The 27,592-nt window shown below is 38.8% G+C and overlaps 2 pseudogenes; both read right to left on the bottom strand.

Moving 5' to 3' along the window:
- Window positions 1–2,121: 2,121 nt before the first annotated feature.
- On the bottom strand, window positions 2,122–9,754 carry LOC147346455 (olfactory receptor 4S2-like; annotated as a pseudogene).
- Window positions 9,755–21,535: 11,781 nt separating this feature from the next.
- Window positions 21,536–22,459, bottom strand: LOC147346454 (olfactory receptor 4C16-like; annotated as a pseudogene).
- Window positions 22,460–27,592: the final 5,133 nt, after the last annotated feature.

The following is a 27,592-nucleotide window of genomic DNA, read 5'->3' as shown; positions in this document are numbered from 1 at the left end:
TGCGTGTGCCGAGCCTCCTTCCTCATGACCTTTGTCATGGGCGAAGCTCCTCACTGGCTCCCAGCAGTGATAGAATTCCAGTTGAGCTATTCCATATCCTGAAAGATGATGCTGTGGAAAGTGCTGCACTCAATATGCAATATGCACTATGCACTCAATATGCAATATGCCGGCTCCCGGCAATTAATTTATTCCACAATTTTCTAAATTCAGTTCAAGTTTAGTTTCCTTTTAAATAGTAGAACAGATAGGAATATATACCCAATGTATATACCCAATATATACCCTTTGAAATTGATTGATTCAAAGACGCTTTTGTGCTTTAAGATCAAGTATCATCTAGTCCCAGTGTTTCCAAAGTTTTGATGTGCCACTACCTGTATAAAAACTACCAGAATGGCTTGCTGAAAATACAGATTTTTTTTATATACCCTCTAACATTGGTGGAGATGGTTGGCTGGCATCACCAACTTGATGGACATAAGTTTGAGCAAGATCTGGAAGTTGGTAATGGGCAGGGACTCCTAGCATGTGGCAGTCTTTGGGGTCGCAAAGAGACTGAGTGACTGAACTGAACTGAACTGAACACTGGTCTACTGAATCACAAATTATTAGAATAGATATTGTCATCTTTTCAAAAACATCTCAAGAGGATTAAGATGATCAGGCAAGTTTAGAGAGCACTGACCTAGTTACGATCTTAAAACTGAGCAAACACGCAGGTTCATAGAGGTCCAGTGAGTCTATGTCCAAACTGGGGCAATAACATGGATTCATGTAGTCAGAGGCAAGGGGTCTTATAACTTTTAACAATTATAACTTTGAATGTATTGCTGCCTTTTGATATTTATTGTCTTTAATTTTATGAGGGCTCCAATAGCTGATATCATTGTGTAAGGCACTGACAGTGTACAGTGCTTAATGTATCAATAATATGTGTGCCACACACACACATACACTCCAAAATCACAATCTCATGCCTACATATTGACAGTAATTTAAATAATTAGAATTGTGAAAAATGAAAATAAATGGTAGAGAGATAATCAGTGATGGGTTTATTGCTGTGGAAAAATAAAACTTAGGTAGGGTAAAGAGAAGAGGAATGCATTACTAGGGCAAGTATCAGTTTACCTAAGAAAGGTACGTTTATTTGTCCAGAATGACTTTCTCTAGAATCCACAGCTAGAAATCAGATTGTGCCAGTCAAGGAAGCAGTGATAAATGACTCACTGTTTTCAGTAAAGCTGCTTGGTTCAAACATTGGAGGAAATATGGTTTCCCACCATGCATTTCAGTAAATTACATTTACCCTCTTGATTAACACACAATCTTGTATTCATCACAGATGTCTTTGGTACTGTTCAGTTTCTTTAAGTGTTTCCTGTTAATCACTTTACATTAATAGTGATAGCTGACTACAGACTACAAGAGTCAGTTATCAGAAGCATATAAATGGGATGCTATAGTTAAAATAGGGTTATTAGGGGTAATATTTTTTTCCCAATGGACTTATTGTTTGAGTAAGGAAAATGAGTCCTAGAAAAAGAAAGCTTTTTCCCCAAACCAGAGGATAACAGGTCTTTTGCTTTCTAAGCCTATGTTTTATCTCTTTGACATTCTACCCACAACCCCTGCCATCCAAACTTTACAAGGTTTAGTTTTGCTGTTTTGAAGGATTTGTACCAGAATTCCTTAGCTCAGATTTTGGTCATTTTTCCTGAATGCTTTCATTCAAACAACATACACATATCAAATGTTCATTATGTAAGAACCATACATCTAAACAATAGAAAATAGCCTTAAGTATTAATACAATCACAGTGAACTCTCATTCTTTAAAGAAAATTGAAAAAAGAAAAAAAAAAAATGAAGAGGGGAAAGCCTGACCATGCTGAATTTCTGAGTTTGATAGGATTTCTTTGTTCTAGATATTTCAGAAAATTATGATTATGAAATACTAGAACAGATATAATCATAATGATAAATAATAACTGGCTTCCGTAGAATGTGTTATTCTCTCATTTGTTCCCATCAAGACACCCTGTGAGATCATTATTATTGTCTTCACTGTGCAGATGAGAAACTCTGAGATCATCCACCTTGGATTGTCACTTTTTACTATTTACTGTTAGCCTTCCAGAAAACCTTCCTGCCCCACAATTTCTTCATTGCATTTTTTACCTCTGCATTTCTCAGTGTATAAATCAGGGGGTTTAACATGGGGGTGATAATGGTATAAAACACAGCCACCATCTCATCTTCTGAAAAGGTAATATCAGGATGCATACATGAAAGTACAGGGACCAAAAAAGATGATGACTACAGTGATGTGGGAGCCACAGGTGGAGAGAGCTTTGTGCCTGCCTTCTGCTGACTGCTTTCTCAGGGACACCAGGATGATGGTATAGGAGATTAGCAAAGTAACAAAGCTCCCCAGAGCAATGGTACCACTGTTGGCTGTCACAACAACACCAACAACACATGTGTCTGTGCAGGTGATTGTTAGCACTGGGTGAACATCGCAAAAGTAGTGATCAATCTCATTGGGTCCACAAAAGGGTAGTTGAATTACCAGAGCCACTTGGATGATGGAGGGTAAGAACCCACCTATCCTAGTCCCCAGCAGCATTTTATTGCACCTGCCTCCATCAGTTCAGTTCAGTCACTCAGTCGTGTCTGTTTGCGACCCCATGAATTGCAGCACGCCAGGTCTCCCTGTCCATCACCAACTCCCAGAGTTCCCTCAAACTCATGTCCATCGAGTCAGTGATGCCATCCAGCCATCTCATCCTCTGTCATCCCCTTCTCCTTCTGCTCCCAATCCCTCCCAGCATCACAGTCTTTTCCAATGAGTCAACTCTTTACATGAGGTGGCCAAAGTACTGGAGTTTCAGCTTCAGTATCAGTCCTTCCAAAGAACACTCAGGACTGATCTCCTTCAGAATGGACTGTTTGGCTCTCCTTGCAGTCCAAGGGACTCTCAAGAGTCTTCTCCAACACCACAGTTCAAAGCATCAATTCTTCGGCACTCAGCTTTCTTCACAGTCCAACTCTCACATCCATACATGACCACAGGAAAAACCATAGCCTTGACTAGATGGACCTTTGTTAGCAAAGTAATGTCTCTGCTTTTGAATATTCTATCTAGGTTGGTCATAACTTTCCTTCAAGGAGTAAGCATCTTTTAATTTCATGGCTGCAATCACCATTTGCAGTGATTTTGGAGCCCCCCCAAATAAAGTCTGACAGTGTTTCCACTGTTTCCCCATCTATTTCCCATGAAGTGATGGGACCAGGTGCCATGATCTTAGGGGTTTACAAATAGGCACATAATGATCATAGGCCATTACAGTAAGGATGAAGATCTCAGTACAACCAAAGAAATGTACCCCAAAGAGTTGCAACATGCACCCCACGTAAGAGATCATTTTCCTTTTGGCTAACAGGTCCACAATCATCTTAGGAGCTGTGACCAAAGAGTAAGAAATATCCACAAAAGACAGGTAGTTGAGAAAGAAATACATAGGAGACTTGAAAAGGTTGCCCACACAAGCCATCAGTATGATGAGGAGGTTTCCCAGAAGAATGACCATGTAGAAGAAAGAAAACACCGTAAAACACATTTCTTTGACCTCTATGTTCTGAGAAAGACCCCAGGAAACAAGTGCAGTTACATTGCTTATTTTTTCCACGGAATGAGTTTAGCAAGTCAAGTTCTCAAGAGACAATTACATTACCTGAAAGAAAATAAAATAAAATTTACAAAGGCCAGCAACATTTATTTTTAACTCAAAATAACCAGAATCAATAAAAATGCAAAAATGGGTACTTACCACTGCTTAGCATGTATACCTAAAGAAATGTAAGTGCACATGTTCTACATATTTTAATCATCTTATGTCAAGATGATAGTCCTTTCATTAATTCAGATTTAGACACAAAGTCCAAAGAGATAAAGTAAATCCTCCAAGTCACACATCTAACCAACCCTCTCACTTCCCTCATGTTTCATAAAGATTCTTTCATCTGTTTCTAACAAATTGCTTCTTTCTAATCTGTCTAAGACACTCAACTGAAATTTGAAACAACTTTTGAGTTTGAGAATATGATAACATCTGTATCCTGAAAATGTTCATCTTACTTTTGACACACACGCACACACACACACACACACACACACACACACACACACCCATATTTTCCTGTCTGAATACTTCTATGAGTGTTTGGATAGTTGAGACTGGATGATGTTGCACGTTCTTCTTCTTAAGAAACTGTGATATTTGTATACATGAGTTTTTGTTCCCCTATTTGATATCAAACTCTCATAATAACGAGTGATGTGATATAGTAGAAAGGAAAGCAAAATTATGCAAATCTGATTCTGAGATATTGGGTCTGTACTTCTAGATAAATTGTAAAGCTTCATGGGGCTTCTGTTATCCCACTTGCAAAATGAGAAAGTTTTGATTTCACTATCATCTATAACATAAAGAGATATTTCTACTATGAAATTAAAAAACAACTCTTTCAGCTTGGAATAGCCATAAAAACCTGAAAAGGGGCAGAAACTAAAGAAAACAATGAAAGAAATGGAGGGAGTAGAGTTGCTTTACAGTGTTGTGTTCATTTCTGCTGTACAGCAAAGTGAATCAGACATACATATACACATTTCCCCTCTTTTGTGGATTCCCTTCCCATTTAGGCTACCACAGAGCACTGACTAGAGATCCTTGTGCTATACATGAGGATTATCATTGGTTATCAATTTTATTCATAGCAATATTCATATAGCAAGCCCAATCTCCCAATTCAACCTACTCTACATCCCCTGTTGGTATTCATACTTTGTTCTCTACATCCGTCACTCTATTTCTGCTTTGCAAATAAGTTCATCTATGCCATTAAAAGAGTAGGATGGGTAGATACATTGTGATAAAGTCACACAATGAAATACTATTTTCCAGTCATAATGAGCGAACTAGAGCTACTCAACATAATACATTTTCACAAAAATACATTGTAGAGTAAAAGAACCCACCTACACAAAAAGTTGCTCTGTATGACTGTTATATCAACCTTAAAGGGATCAAATTTAAAAGAAACTGTTGGAGGCACATCAAGATGTGTTTGATTTAAATGAGAGGAGGGAAATCTTACCTTCAAACTCAGTGTTTGATGATTCCCCAGGAACTGCATCAATAAATAAATAGATATGACTCATTGTTTAATCTTGCTAGTCCTTCATATTTACTTATAATGGATCACTCTCCAGTGGTGTAATGTCAGACACTCTAGTGAGGTCACTGCAGCATATGTACAAATAAGGGGCATGGGGAATACCTTTGATTAAAGCCTCTCTCAAGCTGTTCTTCAAGCCATGCTACAGATGTATTAATAAACGATTCCGTAAGTTCTGGTTTAGGATAGGATTACACAGTGTCTTAGGTAATCATCAGGAATTTCATAGACCTGAGGACACATCCCTTAAAGATCTGTTAATTCCAACTGAACTCTGTGCTCTAAGGTATATTTTGTAGCAATGTTGTTCCTGATCTGTATATTAGACTTGATGGCATAGTCATTCCAGGTGTATCTTCTTTTTTACAGTAGAAATAATGATAAAAACTGTAATAGATACAATGACAAACCAATTCAGACTCAAACACATCCCTTAAAATTTTCTCACTTTGTAAGAAGGAAAGCAGAAGCCCCATGAAGCTTAGCAATTTATCTAGAGGTACAGCACCATTATCTTAAAACCAGATTTGCATAATTTTGATTTTCTTTCTCCTACACCACATCTCTCAATATGAGAGTTTGATATCTCTAGGGTGTCCAAAAATTCATGTACACTCTCACTCTCCTTTTGATTTTCCTCTGGAATTAAACAAAACATTTTATTCTCTACTCAGAGTCCTTTAGTTTAAGAGACCTCAAATCATAGCAGTTTTTGACAACTGTGAATAATGTGACTTGGTTATCATTTAAAGGAAATCAGTCATTTAAAATCAAGCCTGGATATTGTATCTCCATTGTCCATCCTGTAAGGTCCAGGAGGAAAGCTTCATTCTCCCAGAATTAAGATCTACCTCAAAGAATTTCTTCCTCCGCATTCTGAACATTTCAAACATACTAACACCTCATTTTCTTTTGAAAGTCAAGCATTTTTTTTACTCATATGTCATTAGTATACATCTCATAGTCTGGTTGGCATGTATTTCATCATTTTATCATCATCTGAAAAATTTTATTCTCCCCCTATTTCTAAGAACATTGTCTTGCAATTATATTACAAGTATTCAAAATATAGAAATTTGATAAAATTTTCTCTTTTTCATAAACCTTCAATGTTGGTTTTAGAACTGAAAAATCTCACCAGTATTGTCCAGAGCTTCGTTTTTGCTTTGTTTTTCTATCACTCCTGAGATAATTTGGATGCAGCTATTCAAAACAAAGTTAGGAGTAATGCCTTAAAGATTGTTTTGTGAATAATTGGTTTCAGAGAATCCCTGAGTCCAGAAACTCAAAACTTGGTAGAATTTTGTTGTTCCTGATCTGTCTCTCATCAACTGAAATCTGCCATTTTGCAGTACTGTTGGCAACAAATGCTATTTTCTCTACTTATTATATGGTCATTTTAAAGAGAATGATAAAAAATATTAATGACCCTGAGGAAAACCTTTCTCCAAAAGTAGTGTCCTCTATAATCAGGACCACTTCAGAGAACAGTGAGGTTTAATTTCCAGATTTTTTTTCAGTTTGCTAAAAAAAAAAAAAAAAGAAAGAAAAAGCAAAGAAAGAAATGTTGAAAAACTTTTAACTTATTTAAGTTAAAAACCAACACAACATTGTAAAGCAACTATACTACAATAAAAATAATTTAAAAACAATTAATTTGTGCATTTAGAACAATAACACTATTCCAAAGCATTTCAGTAAACATAGATATAAGATTATTTTATGGAGGTTTATCTTGTTCAGTGGAATAATGTGTATGTATGCATATATACATATATGTAATATGGTTTACTTGATATTTCATATAAATATATTTATTAAAATATATATTTATGAAGGTACTTCTCTGTTTAATTTTAATTGTCTTGCTTTTAAAACTTCCATTTGATTGGAAAATAGTATATTCAATAATATTAGCACCATTTTTTCTTTTTCATTATAGTTTCTGGTGATTTCTGGAGAAACTGCTGGGAACAAATTCACTTCCAACCTATGCTTGGAATAATCACAGTGCAGGCTTTCATTCTTTTACCTTTTGATTGGAAACTGTTATGGTTGACTCTTGACCACTGATATTCTTTCTTATTCCTCTTGTACTTCTATTCCATTCTTTCTTTACCTTTTTTCTTCTTCCTACTTTCATCTTACCTCCTTCTTCATTCATAATAAAATGTGAAAAAACAACTAGTTCATACTTTTAGGGAAAACTTATAAGCTGCCCATTGCAGGTGATTTCTTTATCTCACTGAAGCTTTTAATGGACACCATGGATTCATTTTCCAAGCAATTTGTAAACTGGACAGGGAAAGATGTGCATATTCATCAAGTTTTCTTTCCCATGAGCCAAAGTCCACAGCACAGTGGGCCATTTTCTCTGCAATTCCTGGCCATGTACTCTTCCTATAGTTGTAGCAGATAACAGTCCTGAGAGCACCAGAGGCATTCATAGTAGCAGAAGGGAGTTTGATGGGAAACTTTTGAGCATATTTAAGATCCACTCATGTCAAGGCAATGGCAACCCACTCCAGTACTCTTGCCTGGAAACTCCCATGGATGGAGGAGCCTGATAGGCTGCAGTCCATGGGGTCCCTAAGGGTTGGACATGACTGAACGACTTCACTTTCACTTTTCACTTTCATGCATTGGAGAAGGAAATGGCAACCCACTCCAGTGTTCTTGCCTGGAGACTCCCCAGGATGGTGGAGCCTGGTGGGCTGCCATCTATGGGGTTGCACAGAGTCGTACATGACTGGAGTGACTTAGCAGCTTAGCAGCATGTCACACAGTATATACCCCCTCATCAGCAACAAGGACTCTCTGGGGAAGAATTCCAGGAAATTTTCAGTGTTTTTCTTTCACTTTCTGCCTTGTTTGTGTGTAAGCTATCTGTTGCTATATGTTGGCAAACAGAGCTAAGTCAAAAATCAGTGGCTTACCACCACAAAATTTAATCCCCAAATTACTAGTTTAAAAATCATAACACCACAACTTGAAAGTTTAAAATAAAAACAGTTTATTTGGTTATACTTCTGAAGTTTTCCTTGGATTCACCTGGGTGGTTCTTCCACTGATGCTTCCTGGCAGCACTCTGATAGCCTGAATGGAGTAGATGCTCCCTCACCCACATGCCTTTCAGTCAGTTCTCTCTCATTCTCCAGTGGCACCTACAGGGCTTTCTCACACCATGGCTGTTTCAGGGCAGTAGTTGTTTGACAAAAGCTAAGTCTTCAAGGTCTTTCAACCTAAGCTTCAGGAATCATACAATATCACTTTTTCTACATTCTGCTCATGTATTTAAAATTTTACATGTAGTATTGTTACTGAGGGATTCCCAGATGGCTCAGCAGTAAAATAATTCATCTGCCAGTGTTGGAGACAGAGATGTAGGTCTAATCCTGGGTCTGGAAGATCCTCTGGAGGAGAAAATGGCAACCCACTCCAGCGTTCTTGCCTGTTAAATCCCGTGGACAGAGGGGCCTGGTGGACTAGTCTAGGAGTCACAAGCTTAGACATTGCTAAGCTTGTACACATTTTTACTGACCCTTTGAGTCAGACTCCAACAGGGGTCTCCTGTCCTTGTTGTTCAAGCCAATGGTTTTTCCAGTGGTCATGTATGGATGTGAGAGTTGGACTGTGAAGAAAGCTGAGTGTGGAAGAATTGATGTTTTTGAAGTGTGGTGTTGGAGAAGACTCTTGAGAGTCCCTTGGACTGCAAGGAGATCCAACCAGTCCAATCTAAAGGAGATCAGCACTGGGTGTTCTTTGGAAGGAATGATGCTAAAGCTGAAACTCCAGTACTTTGGCCACCTCATGTGAAGAGTTGACTTATTGGAAAAGACTCTGATGCTGGGAGGGATTGGGGGCAGGAGGAGAAGGGGATGACAGAAGATGAGATGGCTGGATGGCATCACCGACTCGATGGACATGAGTTTGAGTGAACTCCAGGAGTTGGTGATGGACAGGGAGACTTGGCGTGCTGCAATTCATGGGGTCGCAGAGTCAGACACGACTGACCGACTGAACTGAACTGAACTGAACTAAGTCAGACTCCAACAGGGGTCTCCCTGTCCTTGTTGTTCAAACCAATAGAATGAAAGGAGCTCAGTTCAGAAGCAAAGGAAGGGAAACTGTGTTCTATGAGCAAAGAATGAGAGGAATGAGCTGGCTCCAGAGCAGCGGTCCCCAGCCTCTTGAATCTAATGCCTAATGATCTGAGATGAAGTTGATGTGATAATAATAGAAATAACGTGCAAATAAGTGCAATGTTCTTGAATTATTTGGAAACTGTCCCCTAGTCCCCAATCCCATTGTTTATGGAAAAACGTTCTTCTATGAAGGTGGTCACTGTTGCCAAAAATTTTGGGAACCACTGCTAAAGCACAGTATCTCCCTGACAGACAGGCTGTGGGCAGGGCTGCTGAGGCAGCCAGTGTAGAGGAGGCGGAATTCTCATGGGAACATCCAGATGTGCTGCTCCGCTTGTCCTCAACTGGCCACCTTCATCTTGCATCTTGAATCTCTGAGCTGTGTTTGCTCCTTCTGCCTACATCCTTGTTCAGAGTTGGCACAGCCCTTCAGCAGAGGAACTCTGGTCTGAAGTACCAGCAGGAGGCACATGGCAGCCTGTGAGCAAGTGAAACCAGATGAGAAACGAAGGAAAAGAGAAAGGTTAGTGTTTGTTTGTTTGTTTGTTTTCCAACCCTGCTTCTAATGTTATTGCCAGGGACTTCCTAATGGGCTTTGCTGGTGAAAAACCCCTCCTATGTCTGGCTTCTTACTCTCAAGGGATGCGGAGGGGTGATGGTTTGTCTCTGTAATTGTTTCCTGCTGATTTTAGGCATCATCATAGCCCTGTGCAAAGGAGCAGACTTTCCCCTCAGCCTCCATTACGTATGTTTGGTTGTTACCAAGCTTCAATTCTAAACATTCATCTTCATGAGATGAACCCCAGTTTTCTAAACTTTTGGAGGAAAAGGACACTGGAAACTTTCAGAAACATGAAAGAGTAAAAGTATCTAGGTTTGCCTGTGGGCAAATATGCCCTGATGTCCAGCTTCACTGGCCGGGTCTGAATGTCTTTGGTCAGGGTTTGGTTGTTTTTTGGAAGAGAAGCTTCAGGTCAGAGAGATTCACAGGAGTAGTCAAGGAGGCCATTGTCATAGATCATTTCTCCAGAGGTTGAGGCTTGGGATCCCCCTTCACTTGAACCCCATGAAGTGATTACAGCAACTTCAGCACGGAATGTGTGGTTAGGATCATCAAGTGGGGTTGTTCTACCTAGGAGTGATCTAGTCTTGCAAGTGACTGGTTTTCCTGATTTTTAGATGCCCCCAGGCCAGAAGAGATAGTGGGCCAGGTCAGGGTAGCACCTAGTTACTATGTTTTGTGAGAGCTTTCACAGATTCTCCTACCTGGAGGACACACTTGAACTGTTCCATTTCAAAGTATTTAGGGTATCCATTCACTCAGGCTAGAGGAATGTGTCTACAATATAGGAGTTCAAATGCATTTAATTTTAACTTATCCTCTGGGGTTAAGCACATGCAAAGAAGGGCAGTCAGAAGCAAATTAATCCAGTTTCCATCCTTTCTTTTTTGTTTTAGATTTATTGAGGTATAGGTGATTTACAATATTGGGTTAATTTCTACTGTATAGCAGAGTGATTCAGTTATACATATATATTCAGGTCTTAGCATGTGACATCTAGTCCCCTGACGAGGGGCCAAGCCCACACCTCCTGCCTTGAGAGTGTGAAGTATTAGTCATTGGACTAGGGAAAGCCTTGCTGGGCCCATCATTTTTCATCTATTTGAATCTCAGCTTTTGAGGGTAGTGACCAGGACATGCCATTTCTGTCACTTTGAGAATATTCTCTCTCTTAGTATCCCTCTTGTTGGCATGGTGCACTGTGGGGTCCTGGTTTGCTCGCCCTCAGAAGGAGCAGAGATCAGGTACCTTTACCAGAGCCGAGAATCTCTGTGGGCATTAGTGTAGATTCCTGTGCTGACAAGTTGACACTAGAGGGCAAAAGTCAGTGGGCAGACTTGAGTGTGGGCCTTTTTCTTTATCTGATAGTTCTTCCTCTATATATTGGTTACTAAATACCAGATAGTCACTGTATTCCCTTCCAGTATCTCAGGGTTAGTGGCAGTATAAATTCAGATGCCTTCCCTGTGGTGCTCTAGGAATGCTGAAGGATTTTCTATTGGCTCCTGATTTTCTTCATCTTTTTCCAAATGTCAGGTTTATTTCCTGCTGCCTGTATTCTCTTTAAGATCATTCTTTTATAATGGGTCAGCCTCCTCTCCATTGTCTCAGTAGTCCCAGTTGAATCTGGACCACTTGATTCCAAGGTCTGAAAATAGTGTGACTTTCATTCTGTTCTCTTTACCTGCTTCTTCTTGGACTCAAAGCAATCCAACAGCAGCAACAACAAAAACACCGTTTGATGTCAGTCCAGGTGGGGTCATGGGTCTGAAAGCCTCACTTAATCAGATTCTCATCTTACACACTAGCTAGCAAAGTAATGCTCAAAATTCTCCAAGTGAGGCTTCAACAGTACATGAACCAAGAACTTCCAGATGTTCAAGTTGGATTTAGAAAAGGCAGAGAAACCAGAGATCAAATTGCCAACCTCTGTTGGATCATCAAGAAAGCAAGAGGGTACCAGAAGAACACCAGAAGAACTTCTGCTTTGTTGACTAAGCCAAAGCCTTTTATTGTGTAGATCACAACAACTGGAAAATTCTTAAAAGAGACAGGGATACCAGGCCACCTAACCTGCCTCCTGAGAAATCTGTATGTAGGTCAAGAAGCAATGGTTAGATATGGACATGGAACAATGGATTGGTTCCAAATTGGGAAAGGAGTACATCAAGCCTGTATATCATTAGCCCGTTTACTTAACTTATATGAGAGTTCATCATATGAAATGCCGGGTTGGATGAGCAAAAGCTAGAATCAAGATTCATGGAGAAATAACAATAACCTCACATATGCAGATGACAGCACCCTTATGTCAGAAAGCAAAGAGGAACTAAAGAACTTCTTGATGAAGGTGAAAGAGAAGAGTGAAAAAACTGGCTTAAAACTCAGCAGTCAGAAAACAAAGATCATGGTATCCAGTTCTATCACTTCATGGCAAGTAGATGGGGAAACAATGGGAACACTGAGAGACTATTTTCTTGGGCTCCAAAATCACTGCAGATGGTGACTGCAGCCATGAAATCAAAGGTGCTTGCTTCTTGGAAGAAAAGTTATGACCAACCTAGACAGCATATTAAATGCAGAGACATTACTTTGCCACAAAGTTCTATCTAGTCAAAGCTATGGTTTTCCCAGTAGTCATGTATGGATATGAGAATTGGACTATAAAGAAAACTGAACACCAAAGAATTGATGCTTTTCAACTGTGGTGTTGGAGAAGACTTTTGAGAGTCCCTTGGACTGCAAGGAGATCAAACCAGTCAGTCCCACAGAAAATCAGTCCTGAATATTCATTGGAAGGACTTACGATAAAACCGAAGCTCCAATTCTTTGGCCACCTGATGCAAAGAACTGACTCTTTGGAAGAGACCCTGATGCTCGGAAAGATTGAAGGCAGGCGGAGAAGAGGATGGCAGAGGATGAGATGGTTGGATGGCATCACTGACTTGATGGACATGAGTTTGAGTGAACTCTGGGAGTTGGTGATGGACAGGGAGGCCTGGTGTGCTGTGATTCATGGGATCGCAAAGAGTCGGACACGACTGAGCAACTGAACTGACTGAATGACTCAGTTAAATTCACCCATTCCAGTCTGTTTTAGTTTGCTGATTCCTAGAATGTCGACATTCACTCTTGCCATCTCCTGTTTGACCACTTTGCCTTGATTCATGGACCTAACATTCCAGGTTCCTCTACAATATTGCTCTGTATAGCACCGGACCTTGCTTCTATCACCAGGCACATCCACAACTGGGTATTGTTTTTGCTTTGGCTCCATATTTTTAATCTTCCTGGAGTTATTTCTCCACTGATCTCCAGTAACATACTGGGCACCTACCAACATGGGGAGTTCCTCTTTCAGTATCCTATCATTTTGCCTTTTCATACTGTTCATGGGGTTCTCAAGGCAAGAAAACTGAAGTGGTTTGCCATTCCCTTCTCCAGTGGACCACATTCTGACAGACCTCTCCACCATGACCCGTTCATCTTGGGTGGCCTCACACGGCATGGCTTAGTTTCATTGAGTTAGACAAGGCTGTGGTCCATGTGATCAGATTGGCTAGTTTTCTGTGATTATGATTTCAGTGTGTCTGCCCTCTGATGCCCTCTTGCAACACCTACCATCTTACTTGAGTTTCTCTTATCTTGGACGAGGGGTATCTCCTTGGGGCCACCCCTCCTGACCTTGAACGTGGAGTAGCTCCTCTCGGCTCTCCCACATTGTTAACCTCCGCCAAAAGTTATGTATTTGTTCTATTGATGAACTTAGATTGGCATATCATTATCACCCAAAGTCCAGAGTTTACATTAGACTTCACTCTTGGTGATGTACATCATATGGGTGACAAATGTACAATGACATGTATCTATCATTATAGTACCACCCAGATGGTTTCACTGTTCTAAATGTCCTCTGTGCTCCACCTATTGATCTCTCCCAACATTTGAATCCTTGGCAACCACTGAACATTTTACTGTCTCCAGAGGTTTTTTTTTTTTTTTTTTCAGAATGTCTTGTAATGGGCATTGTACAGTACATAACCTTTTAACACTGGTTTCTTTTACTTAAAAATATGCATGTAAGATTTCTTCTTGTTATTTTATGCCTTTGCAGCTTATTTCTTTTCAGTGCTGAATAATATTCAATTGTCTGGCTGCTAGGGTCCAGCCCTGGTCGGATCCAGGGATTCCCTCAGGATGATGGCGTTGGTGATTAAGGGATAGCAAAGGCTGAGATATTTGTTAGATGCTCAATAATAACTGGTTTACGTGGGAAATCAATAAAGTTCATGACACCAAACTTGCTCTGACCACGGAGGCCGCAGGCGCCCTCTCAAATAGCGGAAGGTGCCCCACCTTAGGCACCTTCTTGAATGAGTCTTAGAAGCCCAGACAAATAAGTGGTAGCAGAGGACCCCTGAGCTCCAAATTATCTTGGCATGAAGGAAGAACAGAAGAGAAAAGGAGGAAAAGGAAACAAGAAAGAATGACACGGGGAGACCAAGCTTCGGTGAGCAAGGCCTTTAGCTTTATTTTCAACAGGGGCTTTTATACCCTAAGTTGCACATAGAGGATTACAAGGGATGTGAAATCATACAAAGTCAGCAGTCTTTGGTCCTTATCAAAACCAGGGTTTCTTTCCTGCAAATTTAATGTATACAAATGGTTTAGGTGATTTACATCATCTTCTGGCCAGAAGGCCTGTTAACATTTTATGACTCTTGACACATGTTTGTCAACCATAAGACATTTTCTCTAAGAGTAATTATTTTAAGGTTTGGTGCCATCCTCTGGAGGTGTTACATAAAGTTGCATTCCTATAGGGCAGAGGTGCAGTGGGTTTACAGCAAAGGAAAGAATTTATTACCTTAAGAGTCTAAAGTTGCTAACACCAAGGCCACTACTTATTTTTTCTACATACCAACTATATTAATTAATACACATTCAAGGATACAATAGAGGGGATGTGGAAACTTGGCAGCAAGCATTGGCTCATCAATGAAATCTTTTACTAGTTTTATTCTGACAGTTTCTAACTCTCTGAGAGGCTCTAAGCTATTTGAATATCTTAAGCTTCCGGTGCCTCTCGAGGCTGAGAGACTAAACAAGTGTATGCATAGCTGTAGGAGTCGGGGTAAACTTGTCAGACCAGCTAGAGAGCTATCTGAGGGGTTTGGATTTAAACACTCCTATTATGCCCAGGAACTTTATTGACTGGAGCTGTAAGTTAACTCTTTTTAGAGAGAGCGAGGTGGTGGTGGGGGACAGATCTCGTAAAGTCAGAGGTGAGAGCACAAAGCAATAAAGTAGGCAGACTCTGGTTTTGGGGGGTAGATGCTCGAGAATATCCAGGGGGACTCCTGAGGCTCAATCCCGCATTTGCGTATGCCAAGCCTCCTTCCTCATGACCTTTGCCATAGGCAGAGCTTCTCACGCTGGCTCCCGGCATCTGGCTATACCAGATTAATGATTTACTGAGCATGGCCCTGCCAATCAGAACAAGACCCAGTTTCCCCCTCAGTCTGTCTCTCCCACCAGGAAGGTTCCATAAACCTCTTATTATTCTCCATCAGAGGACAGACAGACTTAAAACCACAATCACAGAAAACTAATCAATCTAATGACATGGACCACAACCTTGTCTAACTCAATGAAAATATGAGCCATGCGATGTAGGGCCACCCAAGACAGATGGGTCGTGGTGGAGAGTTCAGACAAAATGCGGTCCACTAGTGAAGGGAATGGCAAACCACTTCAGTATTCTTGCCTTGAGAACCCCATGAGCAATATGAAAAGGCAAAAAGATAGGACACTGAAAGATGAACTCCACAGGTCAGTATGTACCCAATATACTATTGGAGATCAATGGAGAAATAACTCCAGAAAGACTAAAGAGATGGAGCCAAAGCACAAAAAACACCCACTTGTGGATGTGACTGCTGATGGAAGCAAGTTCCGATGCTGTAAGAGCAAAATTGTGTAGGAACCTGGAATGTTAGGTCCATGAATCAAGGCAAATTGGAAGTGGCCAAACAGGAGATGGCAAGAGTGAACATTAACATTTTAGAAATCAGCGAACTAAAATGGAGTGGAAGGGGTGAACTTAATTCAGATGACCATTATATCTACTGCTGTGGGCAAGAAACCCTTAGAAGAAATGGAGTAGAAATTGTAGTCAACAAAAGAGTCCAGAATACAGCACTTGGGTGCAATCTCAAAAATGACAGAATGATTTCTGTTCGTTTCCAAGACAAACCATTCAATATCACGGTAATCCCAGTCTATGCCCCGATCAGTAACACTGAAGAAGCTGAAGTTGAACATTTGTATGAAGACCTACAAGACCTTCTAGAGCTAACACCCAAAAAAGATGTCCTTTTCATTATAAGGGACTGGAATGCAAAAGTAGGAAGTCAAGAAACATCTGGAGTAACAGGCAAATTTTGCCTTGGAGTAGGGCAAAGACTAATATACTTTTGCAAAGAGAATGCTCTGGTCATAGCAAACATTCTCTTCCAACAACACAAGAGAAGACTCTATAAACGGAAATTGCCAGATGGCCAACACTGAAATCAGATTGATTATATTCTTTGCAGTGAAAGAGGGAGGAGCTCTATACAGTCAGAAAACAAAACAAAACAAAACAAAAAGACCAGGAGCTGAATGTGGCTCAGACCATGAACTCCTTATTGCCAAATTCAGACTTAAATTGAGGAAAATAGGGAAAACAACTAGACCAACAGGTATGACTTAAATCAAATCCCTAACAATTATACAGAAAAGTGAGAAGTAGATTTAAGGACTAGATCTGATAGACAGAGTTCCTGATGAACTATGAATGGAGGTTCGTGAAATTGTACAGGAGACAGGAAGCAAGACCATCCCCAAGAAATAAAAATTGCAAAAAAGCAAAACGGCTGTCTGAGGAGGCCTTACAAATAGCTGTGAAAAGAAGGGGAGTGAAAAGCAAAGGAGAAAAGGAAAGATATGCCCATTTCAATTCAGAGTTCCAAAGAATAGCAAGGAGAGATAAGAAAGCCTTCCTCAGTGATCAATGCAAAGAAATAGAGGAAAACAATAGAATGGGAAAAACAAGAGATCTCTTCAAGAAAATTAGAGATACCAAGGGAACATTTCATGCAATGATGGGCTCAATGAAGGACAGAAATGGTATGAGGAACCAAAAGCAGAATATATTAAGAAGAGGGCAAGAATACATAGAAGAACTGTACAAAAAAGACCTTCACGACCCAGATAATCATGATGACGTGATCACTCACACTCACCTAGAGCCAGACATCCTGGAATATGATGTCAAGTGAGCCTAAGGAAGCATAACTACGAACAAAGCTAGTGGAGGTGACTGAATTCCAGGTGAGCTATTTCAAATCCTGAAAGATGATGCTGTTAAAATGCTGTACTTGGTGTGCCAGCAAATTTGGAAAACTCAGTAATGGCTACAAGACTGGAAAAGGTCAGGTTTCATTCCAATCCAAAGAAAGGCAGCGCCAAAGAATGCTCAAACTACTGCACAATTGCACTCATCTCACACGCTAGTAAAGTAATGCTCAAAATCTTCAAGACAGGCTTCAGCAATACGAGATCCATAAACTTCTAGAGGTACAAGCTGGTTTTACAATATGCAGAGGAACCAGAGATCAAAAAAGCAAGAGAGTTCCAGAAAAACATCTATTTCTGCTTTATTGACTATGCAAAAACCTTAGATTGTGGATCACAGTAAACTGTGGAAAATTCTGAAAAAATGGGAATACCAGTCAAGAAACAGTTAGAACTGGACCTAATAGTAAAAGGAATACATCAAGGCTGTATATTGTAACCCTGCTTATTTAACTTATATGCAGAGTACATCATGAGAAATGCTGGGCTGGAAGAAGCAGAAGTTGGAATCAAGATTGCCAGGAGAAATATCAATAACCTCAGATATGCAGATGACAACACCCTTATGTCAGAAAGGGAAGAAGAACTAGAGCCTCTTGATGAAAGCGAAAGAAGAGAGTGAAAAAATTGGCTTAAAGCTCACCATTAAGAAAACAAAGATCATGGCATCTGGTCCCTTGACTTCTTGGTGAATAGATGGAGAAACAGTGGAAAAAGTGGCAGACTTAATTTTGTGTGTTGTGGGCGTGGGCTTCAAAATCACTGCAGATGGTGCCTGCAATCATGAAATTAAAATACGCTTACTCCTTGGTAGAAAAGCTATGACCAACCTAGACAGCATATTGAAAAGCAGAGACATTACTTTGCCAACAAAGGTCTGTCTAATCAAGGCTATGGTTTTTCCACTAGTCATGCATGGATGTGAGAGCTGGACTATAAACAAAGCTGAATGCCAAAGAATTGATGCTTTTGAACTGTGGTTTAGAGAAGATTCTTGAGAGTCCCTTAGACTGCAAGGAGATCCAACCAGTCAATCTTAAAGGAGATCAGCCCTGAATATTCATTGGAAGGACTGGTGCTAAAGCTGAAACTCCAATACTTTGGCCACCTGATGTGAAGATCTGACTCATTTGAAAAGACCCTGATGCTGGGAAAGACTGAAGGCGGGAGGAGAAGGGGACGACAGAGGATGAGATGGTAGTAAAAGGTTGTTGCTGAAAGAAAAGATGCCAGGGTTCTTGGCTTCTGGAGGAGAAGAATTCAATCCAGGGCCAGTCTGAGTGAGGCTTGATCACTCAGAACTTTTGTGTAATGAAGTTTTATTAAAATATAAAGGAGATAGAGAAAGCTTCTGACATAGACATCAGAAGGGGGCAGAAAGAGTACCCCCCTGCTAGTCTTCAGCTGGATTTTATATAGTCACTAACAGTCTGTCAATGAAAGAAAGGAATGTCTTAAAACTCAGAATGGCACCAGGCCCCTCAGCCATAAGATGCATTTTGGGATAATCTTGGCACCAGATGATTCATCCACGGCCACAAAACGATTGACCTGAATCTTGTAGAAGGGCAGATTACCATACAAATAGTTTCATTTGCATAGATTAGGGGAACAATGTCTGAGTATAATGTACTGGTTTGTCAAGTAGGTTCTGAGCCATTAGGTGGAACCGACTTGAAGACAGAGTCTGGGGTAAATGCCTAGTACATTAACATAGCTTAAGACAACATTTTCATAAGAAAAATGCATTAGTTAACTCAAGGTTTGAGAATAGTTAACTTCAAGTGAAACCAGGTGTCATTATGGCAACACAGTATTTTAAGAGAAACCTCCTTTTAAATTTGTATAGAGAAGGAAAAAAATATCTCTAGTTTGTTTCCACCTGCTGCTTAAGAGAGACAAAAATGTCTGACACTTGCAGCCTAATTCCTCCTTTTGGAGACAGGTGGCCTTCCTGCCTGTTACCTTCTCAGTTGGATGGCATCACCGACTCAATGGACATGAGTTTGAGTAAACTCTGGGAATTAGTGCTGGACAGGGAGGCCTGGCATGCTGCAGTCCTTGGGATGACAGAGTCAGACACGACTTAGGAACTGAATTGAACTGAACTGACCAGTTTATCTATTCACCCACTAATTGACATCTTGATTGTTTCTAAGCTTTAACAATCAAAACTAAACCTGCTATAAATACCAGTGAATATTTTTATGTGGATGTAGTTTTCAAGTCCTTTTGGTTAATGTTAAGTGGTGTGATTTGCTGAACTGGAACTCATAATTCATGTCCATAATGCACATTCTGCTCTTTTAAAGCATAAAATCCTCCCAATTATTTCATTATTTGTTTAATCTACTGATGTGTTAATACTCACTTACATCAGCTGCTTATCTCTCTCCTTCTAGAATGTGTAAATATATCACCCTTAATTTGGGTCATCAATTTTACAGTTATAAGATGTCAATACAGAACAAAATATTAAAATGTATATAATTCATGGGGAAAATTACACCACTCCCAAATTCAGAAGGAAATGAATTAGGAGCATATATTTTACCAAAAGAATATCATTAAAAGTATAAATCCAATAACCAAGGCCTTCCTGTCTTCTAATAAATACTTCAGAAGTGGAATTTTGTCTCCATATTCTGTCATTGTTATAAAGATCAATATAAACACATGGTATGAATTCACAGTATAACACCAACAAATTGAAGGGAGATTGCCTAGATTGTACACTGTCCATTACAATATCATGATTCTATATTATTTGAATCTGTTACTTCCTGCTGAGTGAGGAAGAACAACCCAGTTGAAGGTCTATAGTAAGACAGATGTGACCAAAATATCTAATAAACAGAACAATATGAAAGAGGGAAAAACTGCCAGACTGTGAATATAAGTATTTAAGTGCAACTGTACACAGAAAAGACCATAAGTCAAAATGTAAAAGGGCATAGAAAACATTAGATTAAAACCACTGTGATATAAGTCAGTCAAGAGACACAGAGACACAGCAGTGCAAAACACCTAAGGCAATGTATATGGGTGTTGTGCCATCTTCTACATAAAAGTGACTGAACAGTAATCACTGCTTGTATTTACAGTGCTTACTTTCCTGAAGGAAATGAATACTACTTCTGTATGATAGGATTATATCAACACTACAAGAATACCAGACCACCTGACCTGCCTCTTGAGAAACCCATATGCAGGTCAGGAAGCAACAGTTAGAACTGGACATGGAACAACAGACTGGTTCTAAATAGGAAAAGGAGTACGTCAAGGCTGTATATTGTCACCCTGCTTATTTAACTTACATGCAGCATACATCATGAGAAACGCTGGGCTGGAAGAAGCACAAACTGGAATCAAGATTGCTGGAAGAAATATCAATAACCTCAGATATGCAGAAAGTGAAGAGGAACTAAAAAGCCTCTTGATGAAAGTGAAAGTGGAGAGTGAAAAAGTTGGCTTAAAGCTCAACATTCAGAAAACTAAGATCATGGCATTTGGTCCCATCACTTCATGGGAAATAGATGGGGAAACAGTGGAAACACTGTTATTTTGGGGGGCTCCAAAATCACTGCAGATGGTGATTGCAGCCATGAAATTAAAAGGCGCTTACTCCTTGGAAGGAAAGTTATGACCAACCTAGATAGCATATTAAAAAGCAGAGATATTACTTTGCCAACAAAGGTCCATCTAGTCAAGGCTATGATTTTTCCAGTGGTCATGTATGGATGTAGAGTTGGAATGTAAAGAAAGCTGAGTGCTGAAGAATTTGTGCTTTTGAACTGTGGTGTTGGAAAAGACTCTTGAGAGTCCTGTGGACTGCAAGGAGATCCAACCAGTCCCTCCGAAAGGAGATCAGTCCTGGGTGTTCATTGGAACAATGAGGCTGAAACTCCCATACTTTGGCCACCTCATGTAAAGAGTTGACTCATTGGAAAAGACTTTGATGCTGGGAGGGATTGGGAGCAGGAGGAGAAGGGGACAACAGAGGATAAGATGGCTGGATGGCACCACCAACTCGATTCACATGAGTTTGGGTGAACCCTGGGAGTTGGTGATGGACAGAGAGGCCTGGCGTGCTGTGATTCATGTGGTCGCAAGGAGGCGGACATGACTGAGGACTGAATGAACTGACAGTAAAAGATAAACTTGAAGAAAAATATGAAACTTCCATTCATCTTTTGTCATGTGTGATCAGTTTCTTGCCCCATAACATTTTCATGGCATTTTTCACTTCTCTATTCCTTAGTGTATAAATCAGAGGGTGATCAAAGGTGTTCCAACTGTATAAAACACAGCTATCATCTTATCCATGTGGAATATAGTTGCAGGGTGTGTGTATATAAAATGCAAGGACCAAAGAACAAGATAACCACGATGATGTGGGAGATGCAGGTGGATAGGGCTTTCTTCTTCCCTTCAGCACTGTGGTTCTCAGAGAATGCAAGATGATAGCATAGGAGAATATCAGCATGACAAAACTCACTGTACAGATGGCCCTGCTGTTGGACACCAAGAGCAGGTTGCATAAGTGTCTGTACAGGCAAGTTTCAACAAAGGCGGCAAGTCACAAAAATAGTGATCTATCACATTGGGACCGCAGAAAAGCAGACTCAAGGGTAGAAGAATCTGAGCTGAAGAATGAGCACAAGACCCCACACAGGCCACAGCTACCAACACACCACAGGTTTGATGGCTCATGAGGGTCATGTATTGAAGGCTTACAGATGGCCACATAATGGTCAACAGCCATGAGAATAAGGATGAAGATCTCTAGGCAACCAAAAAGATGTGATGCAAAGACTTGGGTCATGCACTCATTGAAAGTGATTGTGCTCTTTCCCCTAGGGGCATCGGTAATCACTCTAGGGGCTATGGAATTTGAGAGAAAGGTATCAGATAAAGATAAGTGGAAAAGGAAGAAGTACATGGGACTTCCAAGTGTCCTGCTGGTCTTGATGGTGAAAATAATCAGGAAGTTACCCAGTAATATCCCCAGATATAAAAACAAGAAAGTGACAAACATTATTTTCTTCCTAACAGGATCCTGTGATAACCCAAGTAGAATGAACTCAGTCACATTATTGTTCAGCTTCATGATTTCATGAGTGAGATGAGGGATGAATGCAAAATGGATTATTTGCAAAAAATAAATCAATATATGGTGCAATATATTATATGATGGAATATTTTAAGTAAAACCAAATTTACTTATCAGGTATATTAATTCCAATAATTTATATTTTATGTTTGTTTCTTAATAATATCATTTGTTCTTCAATTTGTAATGACCACTTCATAGGGTCATTATGAGTTTCATATAAGCTTGTGGATGTTAAACTTTTCAATAAGACTCTTTAAATAAAGTCCCTTGTTATACCTGATATGATTATGATTAATTTTATGAATATATGCAATATATGGCTCCATTTGGTTGTTCCCTTTGTCATTTTTTGGCCATATTCAATATATTCAGAATCCCAAGTATTGTGCATCACTCATTATTTAGGGTATATTTGACTGCCATTGGTGGTTTATGACATAAAGTCATACATCATCCTTAGCACCTTAAAGAATATCTTGTTCATACATATACATACTTTGTCCATTTATTATACATATTTATTTTAAAAGTAGCACAAACTGTCTTCTAGATACCCTAGTTTGAAAAGAGAAAACACATATTACTTTAAATAATCTGTTGCAACCTCCAAGCACATTTATATTTAGTCCTTGATGTATATGATGAACAGACTGATCTCTGCTATTTGATAATATTTCAAAAATGCCCATTACTCTTTTTTTCATTCTCTAGCCTTGGAAAAGTACATTTTAAGCACTCATATGTCCTGAAGTTACATTTAAAAATGACTTCCTGAAGTTAAATTTCTAAATGAAAGAGAATTTATTAATTAATAGCTTATGTTTTAAAAATTCAAGCTTTTACCTAAGCTTGTTAAATCTGAGGTGGTTTTCTTTTATTGGAGGATGTCTCCTGGCAGTTGGTCTAGGTCCCGATCATGGCTATATTCCCAGTAGAGATTGTATTCTCAGGTACCTGAAAAGCTCACCTTGCTGGAAAAGTAGGAAAGCAGAAGAGGGAGGGTAATGTAATTTTCCAAAAGAGTCATAATAAATAAAAACTGACTTCTTCATTCAGTTCTTTTCTGTCCTGGAAAATAATTATTCAACTTAAAATGTCCCTTCTTTGGATGAAGATTTCTATTTTCACATTTTAAAAGAAATATTATGATGGGGTCATTTCCAAGAACACCTTTTTTCTTTAGTTCTTTCTTATGAAGATGCTGGCAAGTGGTACTATATGCAAGTATCAATATAAAATGCAATGTAATGCATTTAAATATAATCTGGAAGATTTACTTATTCCATTGTGCCTCTCCTCAATCCATCCAACCTTCAATGCATGTCTTGAAAGTTGTGAACAGCCAAAGTGCAGATTATGACAGACTAGATAGGGACAAGATTTCCTCTCAATATAGTTTTCTCTCTCATGGTGAACTTTCTTCTCTTCAACAGAGATGAAATATCCCTTATTCCTGGTATGTGTGTGTGTGTGGGGGGGAACCTCTTCAGAATAAGTCTAATAAAGTTATTCAATTTGGGTTTTCAAGTATTAAAAAATCTCTTTCAACTCTCATAATCTTAAACTATAAGTAAATTGAGTCTTGATATATTAAGCATTACAATAAGCTCCTCCTTTCCTTCACTGATTTTAAAGAGTGATGTACCATAACATGAGTTTGGGTGAACTGCAGGAGTTGGTGATGGACAGGGAGGCCTGGCGTGCTGCAATTGATGGGGTCGCAAAGAGTGGGACAAGACTGAGCGACTAAACTGAAATGAACTGAACTGTACCATAACATATTTAACACTTGAAAATATGCTAACCATTGGAAATAAGGTGATGTGAAAGTTTATTTCATGTCAATATTCCCTAACATTGGTCACTCCTTTGAGTATTATAGTTTGGGGTTTGTATGTTGTCAAACATATTTTCCTATTATTTTCCAGGGCAAGCTTATCTCTCTTTTCACATTTGGATTTGTGTATTTAAGATAACTTGAGAATCATAAACATATATGATCATTAACTTGTTAATAATCATGTGTCCTCATCAAGTATTTAATCAGTAGTTTCAGAAAGACATTCAATGTCTTCACTCAGATCTACAGCCATAAAGTCCATTTTTGTTCATTCAAGTTCCAAAAAATTCAAACTACTTTAGTCACTAATTTATTTGAAAAGTACTGTGTCCTCAGGCATCAGTACATTTCAGTCATTCCCCTTGAATCTTCAAAGAGGGGATTTTAACCTATTTTGTAATCTGCAATACTTCATGACCTAGAAAATGGAGACTATAATTCTCAAGTGAACTAAATCAAAGCCTTTATATGATCAGGGTGTATTCATGATGCAATGTGAGCATGTAAAAATTAGTAGATACATCATGTGAAATCTCTGTAATGTAAATAATGTAGCAGCCAAAGATGAAAAATAAATAGATGCAGAATATCCAAACTCACTTTGCTCTCTTCTTTCTTTCTGGAGTGTCCTTCCATTTCTAGCTGTTTCAACCTTCTGGAAACTTCAAGCCAAACTTCTGAGAAATATCCTTTAGCTGGCCTTCAGAGATTTCCTGTGAGAAAGAAAATTCACTCTTTTGCTCTCTAAAGGCTTTATCTATAATGTTCTTATAGTACTAATCTTATTCCTTATAATAATATGTATTCTTACTTTAGCTTTCTTCTGGGAATGAGAATATCAGAAAACTACATGTTCTTTGAATATCATTCTCCACAGTTCCAACACAATGCTTTATACACTGTAGATGCTCAGTAAGAGCTTTTAACTTGATCATTTCCTAAAACTCCATAAAAGGTAACATTTACCTCATTGTTTTCACATTATGTTGGTTACAAAGTCACATTAGTGTTATTAAATTATAGGGAACATCTATCTATCATGTAGGGTAGGTAGACAAATATGCTCTAATTTTACATAGCCCAAAAGAAGGAAGAAAACAAATATAAAGATAATTTATCACTTAACTGTTAGAAGAGTCTCTGAATTAGTATTATCTGCCTGTCCTTTTCTGTTACCAAGTTTCTTAAAGAATACTGGAAACAAAAATACACACGCAAAGCAACAATGGTTCTTCTCTGCATTCCAGGGGGAATAGTTTCAGACTTAATGATGTAAGTTTTTAGCATTATAGAGAGTTTATTCCCTAAAGCTTCTTTTCAATCAAATTCATCCCAGATGTAATAACCTCAATGTTTGGTTTATCCAATTAGCCTGTTAAGAACAGCAAGTTAATCCACTTGGTACTCAGGAACCAGATCAAACAAGTATTTGTAGTTATTATATTTTCCTTGGTCTAAAAAAAAAAAAGATATCAGGGAAGAAGAGGAAAAAGAGTAGTGGAGAACAGGAAGAAGAATCTATGTTACTGGTAGGAGAGAAAGTGGGCCACCAACAAACTGTTACGCTCCCACCAGTGCCCTAATTACCCACCCCTGCATTAGGAAACAAAATTTTCTAGCCCTTACAATTTTTTTGTTGTTGGTCACTACAATCCAGGGAAAGCACTACGGTGCTTGAAAGCATAAGTTCTATGATATAGGATCCAGATATTCCCTATCGAGATACTACAGTTATAAAAAAGAATAGATTTTTCCATTTACAGCAATGAATGAATGGTACTGAAAGATATTGTGTTAAGTGAAGTAAGTCATATAGAGAAAGACAAATGTTATATCACTTATATATGGAATCTAAACAACAAAGTAAGCTAATAATGAATACAACAAAAAAGAAATGTACTCACAAAAATAAAGAACAAACTACTGGTTAGCAATGGGGGAGGGAAGAAGTTAGGGGCAAGAAAAGAGTGGATGACTGAGATACCAATTATTATGTATAAGACAAATAAGCTTCTATTCTCCATGTATCTCAGGTTAAGATTAATTCATGTTACTTGAAAAAGTCACATTTCATTAGCTCAACCTTGAATTCATTGTCTGTCAGTGTTATAAACAGTAAATGCCTAAATTCTATTGAGTTCTGAATGCTTATGATTTTTTTTTTTTTTTGAGATAGAAAAACTTATCTGATCTCTTGAAGATTACTCAAATTCTCTCCTGGGTAATGGGATTTTTATAGTATAGACATAGACACTTATTATGTAAGATGACTCTGAGCATAGGTGAAACAGTAGATCTTACACATAGCGGGAGACTGAAAAGAGAGGTAGAAAATATGTCTAAGGTTATGCATGCAAAGCTAAGGAATTTTCATTTTATTTTTAGGAAAGGGGAAATCAGGAATGATAATTGATAATATGAGTATAAAACCAAAGAGGGACTGAAAAAGTTGAAATCACCAATATAACTTTAGAGAAGATGTTCATGTGACTGAATGAAGTGGGCTGAAATTCTGTTTGGAGATAGAAACCAGAGAAAGGAACAACAGTACCATACTATTTATAAGTGTTGACATAAAGTGTAATAGGTTATTGCTCTGTGTGTGTGTGTGTGTGTGTGTGTGTGTGCTTAGATGCTTCAGTTGTCCAACTCTTTGTGACCCTATAGACCATAGCCTGCCAGGTTCCTCTGTCCATGGGATTCTCCAGGCAAGAATACTGGAGTGGGTTGCCATGCCCTCCTCCAGCGAATTTTCCTGACCCAGGGATTGAACCCATGTCTCCTGCATGGCAGGTGGATTCTTGACCACTGAACCACTGGGGAAGCCAGGATATTGCTGATGGGAAAGTAATGAAAGAATACAGGAGCTACTGAAATAAAGTTGATAACGCGTGTTGACTAAACCCAACAACTTTATAAGAACTAATATAATTTTAATGATAGATTGCTATATTCATGGTGTGGTAGAAACCTGTATGGGTGATATTGTTTCACTGTTTTGAAAATGAGAAGCAATTTCAGAAAATCATGATGATGGTAATAATAATTGAACCTTACTGGACACTTACTGTGCTTTCAGTTTTTGAAGACATTGAGTGTTTAATTCTTATAACAAACTTCTTAGACAGTTACTACTTTCATTGTATGCTCATTTTATACATTGATAAATAGAAATATAGAAAACTTAAGGATCTTGCCCAAGATCAAGCAGGTAATAAAGATTTAACCATGATTAGATCTTTTTCTTCCACATTCTTAACCCATGCTCTGTATTATTATGCCATAAT

This window comes from Bos grunniens, chromosome 23 (genome assembly GCF_055505025.1).
Source record: "Bos grunniens cultivar Pamir isolate PY7600 chromosome 23, Bosgru_T2T1.0, whole genome shotgun sequence".
NCBI lineage: Eukaryota > Metazoa > Chordata > Mammalia > Artiodactyla > Bovidae > Bos > Bos grunniens.
Note: the sequence above shows the minus strand (reverse complement) of the source record. Positions and strands in the feature narration are given on the sequence as shown.